This window comes from Leptinotarsa decemlineata, unplaced genomic scaffold (assembly GCF_025532065.1).
Source record: "Leptinotarsa decemlineata unplaced genomic scaffold, Ldec_3_MD MMD2_tig00000008_RagTag_RagTag, whole genome shotgun sequence".
Taxonomy (NCBI): Eukaryota; Metazoa; Arthropoda; class Insecta; order Coleoptera; family Chrysomelidae; genus Leptinotarsa; species Leptinotarsa decemlineata.
Window position 1 is genome coordinate 11,716,895 of NW_027412537.1, and position 8,095 is coordinate 11,724,989.

An 8,095-nucleotide genomic window follows, 5' to 3' on the forward strand; every position below is an offset into this window, starting at 1 on the left:
ACTAGTGACTGTCTCGTTTATATGAGATCTTCTAAGATTATCAGGTTCGAAAATCTTAATGAGCTGGTCAAATTCACTTAGAAAGTTGGGTAGTTCCTAATGAGCTGGTCAAATTCACAAAGAAAGCTACGGTGGTTTACAAGGAATAGAAGGAATTTGAATACCTAACTGAATATGAATGGTTAATAAGTGATACTAGTTTTCAACTGAAACTAGTGACTGTCTCGTTTATATGACATCTTCTGAGATTATCAGGTTCGAAAATCTTAATGAGCTGGTCAAATTCACTGAGAAAGTTGGGTAGTTCTTAATGAGCTGGTCAAATTCACAAAGAAAGCTAGGGTGGTTTACAAGGAATAGAAGGAATTTGAATACCTAACTGAATTTGAATGGTTAATAAGTGATACTAGTTTTCAACTGAAACTAGTGACTGTCTCGTTTATATGAGATCTTCTAAGATTATCAGGTTCGAAAATCTTAATGAGCTGGTCAAATTCACTGAGAAAGTTGGGTAGTTCTTAATGAGCTGGTCAAATTCGCAAAGAAAGCTAGGGTGGTTTACAAGAAATAGAAGGAATTTGAATACCTAACTGAATATGAATGGTTAATAAGTGATACTAGTTTTCAACTGAAACTAGTGACTGTCTCGTTTATATGAGATCTTCTGAGATTATCAGGTTCAAAAATCTTAATGAGCTGGTCAAATTCACTGAGAAAGTTGGGTAGTTCTTAATGTGCTGGTCAAATTCACAAAGAAAGCTAGGATGGTTTACAAGGAATAGAAGGAATTTGAATACCTAACTGAATATGAATGGTTAATAAGTGATACTAGTTTTCAACTGAAACTAGTGACTGTCTCGTTTATTTGAGATCTTCTAAGATTATCAGGTTCGAAAATCTTAATGAGCTGGTCAAATTCACTGAGAAAGTTGGGTAGTTCTTAATGTGCTGGTCAAATTCACAAAGAAAGCTAGGATGGTTTACAAGGAATAGAAAGAATTTGAATACCTAACTGAATATGAATGGTTAATAAGTGATACTAGTTTTCAACTGAAACTAGTGACTGTCTCGTTTATATGAGATCGTCTAAGGTTATCAGATTCTTAATGAGCTGGTCAAATTCACAAAGAAAGCTAGGGTGGTTTACAAGGAATAGAAGGAATTTGAATACCTAACTGAATATGAATGGTTAATAAGTGATACTAGTTTTCAACTGAAACTAGTGACTGTCTCGTTTATATGAGATCCTCTAAGATTATCAGGTTCTTAATGAGCTGGTCAAATTCACAAAGAAAGCTAGGGTGGTTTACAAGGAATAGAAGGAATTTGAATACCTAACTGAATATGAATGGTTAATAAGTGATACTAGTTTTCAACTGAAACTAGTGACTGTCTCGTTCATATGAGATCGTCTAAGATTATCAGGTTCGAAAATCTTAATGAGCTGGTCAAATTCACTGAGAAAGTTGGGTAGTTCTTAATGAGCTGGTCAAATCCACAAAGAAAGCTAGGGTGGTTTACAAGGAATAGAAGGAATTTGAATACCTGACTGAATATGAATGGTTAATAAGTGATACTAGTTTTCAACTGAAACTAGTGACTGTCTCGTTTATATGAGATCGTCTAAGATTATCAGATTCGAAAATCTTAATGAGCTGGTCAAATTCACTGAGAAAGTTGGGTAGTTCTTAATGAGCTGGTCAAATCCACAAAGAAAGCTAGGGTGGTTTACAAGGAATAGAAGGAATTTGAATACCTAACTGAATATGAATGGTTAATAAGTGATACTAGTTTTCAACTGAAACTAGTGACTGTCTCGTTTATATGAGATCCTCTAAGATTATCAGGTTCGAACTTTTTCAACTGAAACTAGTGACTGTCTCGTTTATATGAGATCTTCTAAGATTATCAGGTTCGAAAATCTTAATGAGCTGGTCAAATTCACTGAGAAAGTTGGGTAGTTCTTAATGAGCTGGTCAAATTCACAAAGAAAGCTAGGGTGGTTTACAAGGAATAGAAGGAATTTGAATACCTAACTGAATATGAATGGTTAATAAGTGATACTAGTTTTCAACTGAAACTAGTGACTGTCTCGTTTATATGAGATCGTCTAAGATTATCAGATTCGAAAATCTTAATGAGCTGGTCAAATTCACTGAGAAAGTTGGGTAGTTCTTAATGAGCTGGTCAAATCCACAAAGAAAGCTAGGGTGGTTTACAAGGAATAGAAGGAATTTGAATACCTAACTGAATATGAATGGTTAATAAGTGATACTAGTTTTCAACTGAAACTAGTGACTGTCTCGTTTATATGAGATCCTCTAAGATTATCAGGTTCGAACTTTTTCAACTGAAACTAGTGACTGCCTCGTTTATATGAGATCCTCTAAGATTATGAGGTTCGAAAATCTTAATGAGCTGGTCAAATTCACTGAGAAAGTTGGGTAGTTCTTAATGAGCTGGTCAAATTCACAAAGAAAGCTAGGGTGGTTTACAAGGAATAGAAGGAATTTGAATACCCAACTGAATATGAATGGTTAATAAGTGATATTAGTTTTCAACTGAAACTAGTGACTGTCTCGTTTATATGAGATCCTCTAAGATTATCAGGTTCGAACTTTTTCAACTGAAACTAGTGACTGTCTCGTTCATATGAGATCGTCTTAGATTATTAGGTTCGAAAATATTAATGAGCTGGTCAAATTCACTGAGAAAGTTGGGTAGTTCTTAATGAGCTGGTCAAATCCACAAAGAAAGCTAGGGTGGTTTACAAGGAATAGAAGGAATTTGAATACCTAACTGAATATGAATGGTTAATAAGTGATACTAGTTTTCAACTGAAACTAGTGACTGTCTCGTTTATATGAGATCTTCTAAGATTATCAGGTTCGAAAATCTCAATGAGCTGGTCAAATTCACTGAGAAAGTTGGGTAGTTCTTAATGAGCTGGTCAAATTCACAAAGAAAGCTAGGGTGGTTTACAAAGAATAGAAGGAATTTGAATACCTAACTGAATATGAATGGTCAATAAGTGATACTAGTTTTCAACTGAAACTAGTGACTGTCTCGTTCATATGAGATCCTCTAAGATTATCAGGTTCAAAAATCTTAATGAGCTGGTCAAATTCACTGAGAAAGTTGGGTAGTTCTTAATGAGCTGGTCAAATTCACAAAGAAAGCTAGGTTGGTTTACAAGGAATAGAAGGAATTTGAATACCTAACTGAATATGAATGGTTAATAAGTGATACTAGTTTTCAACTGAAACTAGTGACTGTCTCGTTTATATGAGATCTTCTAAGATTATCAGGTTCGAAAATCTTAATGAGCTGGTCAAATTCACTGAGAAAGTTGGGTATTTCTTAATGAGCTGGTCAAATTCACAAAGAAAGCTAGGGTGGTTTACAAGGAATAGAAGGAATTTGAATACCTAACTGAATATGAATGGTTAATAAGTGATACTAGTTTTCAACTGAAACTAGTGACTGTCTCGTTTATATGAGATCTTCTAAGATTATCAGGTTCGAAAATCTTAATGAGCTGGTCAAATTCACTGAGAAAGTTGGGTATTTCTCAATGAGTTGGTCAAATTCACTGAGAAAGTTGGGTACTTCTTAATGAGCTGGTCAAATTCACAAAGAAAGCTAGGGTGGTTTACAAGGAATAGAAGGAATTTGAATACCTAACTGAATATGAATGGTTAATAAGTGATACTAGTTTTCAACTGAAACTAGTGACTGTCTCGTTTATATGAGATCTTCTAAGATTATCAGGTTCGAAAATCTTAATGAGCTGGTCAAATTCACTGAGAAAGTTGGGTATTTCTTAATGAGCTGGTCAAATTCACAAAGAAAGCTAGGGTGGTTTACAAGAAATAGAAGGAATTTGAATACCTAACTGAATATGAATGGTTAATAAGTGATACTAGTTTTCAACTGAAACTAGTGATTGCCTCGTTTATATGAGATTCTCTAAGGTTTTATTTACTGCTGTATCTTTCAAATTTTGTTTTTCTATTTGGTAATCGGCCAAAGGTTTTGAATGGTGTACTATATAAGTGAATAAATTCTTCATATTCTGTCGTAGACTTGATATCTGCGGGGCCAAGTTTTGTGTTGTTCAAAAATAATCATTGTAAGCGTAATTTCATCAACCATCCATTTCCAATAACCGAAAAGCAGGCTGAAAACCAGACAGAAGAAAGGAATCCATTTTCTCGAACAATCCCGCCACAAGCACACCCCCCATAAAGGAATCAATTCTATTTCCACAAGCCTTTCTTCGTTCCGCTTTCGTATCCATCTTAAATGCATGATCCCACCTATTAATGTCATAACGTGAATTCTAGGTGTGCTTCGACCGATTCATCACCTCCACCCATTATTGCCAACATCCGTCCCGAGAAACATCCGTGGAAAAATCCCCGAATTCCATCCAGTACCGAGCTGACTCGACGTTTCGGCACGTCACAAATCTTAATATGTGCATTAATATGTCACCGGGAGCGTGAAATCAATTTATTTTCACCTTTCATCGCTAAAATCGCATTATCATTTCGAATTTGCCGGGAGAATTTATCATGCAAATGAAATGCTCGTGACGGCATTGCTAGATCTCAGAATCGAGGGTGTGAATACAGCCATACGTACGTATCCCTGATGAATTTACTGCTGGTAATATATTGTGACGTGCAAGGAATCACGATTCATTTCGGGCAATGATGTGTTTGGATCGCGACATAATTGCCTGAGGAGGAAAGCGAACTACCAGAAACAAAGGCCGAGGCGGGAACATGGAATTGGCAACTAGAAGAAATTTGTATATAAGAAAACTAGAGGTTGTAGGTAGTTTTTTAGGACTTGGGTTAAACAGTTTAAATTTTCTTACCAATCCTCAGTTCTTTATTTTTTAAAAAAACAGCTTCGTATTACCCACTGATAATGTAGCTTTCCATAGCTGAAATAGTGTTCACAATCGGTTATACATTTTTTTATATATCAATTACAAGCGAACAAACATATGTTTTGCTATAATTCCATGCATATAAAATGATTAAATAAATGATGAATAAAAAGCTATTATTCAATAAATATTCAGTATTTCACTATAGTACAGTAGATACAAAATAAAAAGAAATAGAAAAAATTTATTCAACTCACATTTTATTGACAGCATCTACTCTGTAAATTATCTATGTGGAAAAGATAAAACTAAAACAAACATAGAGGTTATTGAAAATGCAGATGGCACTGAAATAACGAATAAAAAAGTTATTGCGGACAGATTCAATGATTATTATAGTAAAATGGGACAAAAACTTGCTGAAAAAATCTCATATTCGCACCCTTAGAATGAAAGTGACTTAACTCAAAATTCCTGTAATACTCGATTTTACCATAAACTGACCTTATAAAGCAAACTCTATAACCCTGTAAAGAAAAAGTCACCTATCTCTAAGTATAACAGGGACAGCGCATGTTTCGGTCTCTTTTACTGTTCCCGCTATTCATTTATGCATGTTGTGTGAAAGAGGCAGAACTAGTATTAAGTCAGAAGTGTTTTCTAGTGGACGTGTAAAACATCGGCGGATCTCGAATTGTGTCTGTTTATTGCAAATACTGTGAAGGTAGGTAACAACAATTTTTTTGTAATAAAGTGACCATTTATAAAATAGGTCTGTATAGAACAAAATATGTTATAGTGTTCAGTGACCATTAACAGATTAGGTCCATTTAGTAAAAAATAATAATTAAAGACAAACGGCTCTTATACGAATAGGTCTATTTTTGACTAAAATCATACTTATTATTTTTGTTATTCTGAATATTGAGCCTGTTTAGTAGTAAAAATAAGAAGGATTAGTTGGCTATTTTTTTGAATACGTCACCTTAATATAAAAGTTTTGTACGTTATGTACCGATTTAAGTACTAAGTATTTTAACAAACCGATTGTTTGGGCATAAGAATGATGATCACGATCTTTAGTAATGAAGGATCGACTATAATAGAGAGAGAGTTTAAATCCAAATGATGAATTACAGTTTAATAAATTTGTTTTGTTTCAGACTTTACTTCACAAGTTTACTAGTTGAAATGACAACATCAAGACGAGTTCAAGAGATGTTTAGTTTGATGGGACTAACACCTCCAAAATTGCAGACTGTTGAAAAAGAAAAACAAGACAGGGAGCCTTTAGTTGAGTGTCTCAATAGCGATGTTGCTCAATGGGTAGAAAATCAGTATCGTGTAACAATCACCAATCCACCTATTCCGAATGACTGGAGTTGCGATAAAGAAAACCAACCTAATTCTGATGCTGTATATCATAATGAATGCTCATTACTACACACAACACTTCCGTCTCAAATTGAGGACTTACATACACACGTCCACCTAGATCGTGATGTAGGTGAAGTAATTAATGACAGCTACGAGGGTAACGTGGAAAAAACTCTGTCACAGAAAGCCATCATTGATCCTGAAATAAATAACATGTCATCATCATCATCGAAGATTTCATCTGGATCTCACCTCAGAAGAAAATCGACTCCAATGGATACATACAAGATGTCACCATTACACTCCGGCGAAAACGATGTGGACCTAAGCGATAGCGATCCGACATTAATTGTGCCAGAGAAGAAGGGTTCCAAAAGTCGTGAGAGTTTAACTAATTTTGACTCCCGCTCATCTCACAGTCAGACGTCTCCTCCTAACAATTCACCTGCCCGTAGTTTGTTGTCAAAAAAAAAATCTTCCCGTCGTAGTTCATCTTCTATAAGTTCATCCAGTAGCAGTTCTTCATCTAGCAGCAGTTCTTCATCTAGCAGCAGTTCGTCATCAAGTAGCAGTAGTGCACAATGCGACAAAAACACCAATCAAGATAACAATTATTTTTCCAACAGCAGAAAAAGGAGACGGGATACCACGAAATGGAAACAGACGTCCGCTAAAATTGCAAGGAATAGTGGGCAAGCATACACTTCTATCTCTAAATCAAAACGTCAAATCAAAGCACGCTCCGTAAAACCACCGTGTTCTCAAAGGTGTAGGTTGAAATGTCGAGACAATATCAGCGAAGAGCAGAGATCAAGTCTTTTCAAAAAATTCTGGGATTTGAATGAAATTGATCTACAGCGCTCCTTTATCAATTCAAGTATGGCCGAAATATCTCCAAAATATCGTTACTCTAATGCTGAAAATCCAAGAAAATTTAACCACGCATTCTATTTCACTCTAAATAATGCGAAACGGCGAGTGTGCAAAACATTTTTTTTGAAAACTTTAGACATTTCTGATCGCATGATTCGCACCGTTAAAAGCAAGAGAGACACTGAAGGTTTCGTGCAGAAAGACTTAAGAGGTAAGCATTACAGACATATTAAAGTTGACGCAAATATTATTCAAGATATGAGAGACCACATAAATTCTATTCCCCGGATAGAGTCTCATTATTTAAGAGCACAGACAACACGAGAGTACATCGATGGTTCAAGAACGATCACAGAAATATACAGAGATTATGTTGATAATCAAAAGCAAAATGATAAGACCTACGGAAAGTTCAACAAGTTCTACGAGATATTTACTACTGAGTTCAATATTGGCTTTTTCAAGCCAAAAAAAGATCAATGCGACTTATGTAATCAATACTTACTATGTCCAGAAGCTAACAGACTAAATATTCAAGGAAAATATGACACCCATTTGAAAGAGAAAATTTTATCCCGAGAGGAAAAGCGAACAGATCGCGAAAACGTCAGTGATACGACTGTTTGCGCAATTTTTGATCTTCAGGCTGTGATGCAATGTCCAACGGGCGATATTTCTGCCTTTTACTATAAATCGAGGCTCAACAGTTTCAATTTTACCATAGTAGAGTTGGATAAACCGAAGGAAGTAAAATCTGATTCTAAGTATTGCTGTTATAAAAGCGTAAATTGCTATTTTTGGGACGAAACTCAAGGTAAGAGAGGCTCAAACGAATTAGGATCTTGCTTATTCAACTACCTTCAATCTATTGATGCACGATCCGGAGGAAAAAAAATAGATGTCATTTTATATTCTGACAACTGTGGTGGCCAGAATAAAAATAAA

General features: G+C 35.2%; 1 long non-coding RNA gene across 1 annotated transcript; it reads left to right on the forward strand.

Annotated features, from left to right (window-relative positions):
• Positions 1-5,343: 5,343 nt before the first annotated feature.
• LOC141480716 (uncharacterized) lies at positions 5,344-6,733 on the forward strand. Its single transcript, XR_012464515.1, has 2 exons — positions 5,344-5,624; positions 6,064-6,733. It is a non-coding gene; the product is annotated as an uncharacterized lncRNA (long non-coding RNA).
• The last annotated feature ends 1,362 nt before the right edge of the window (positions 6,734-8,095 follow it).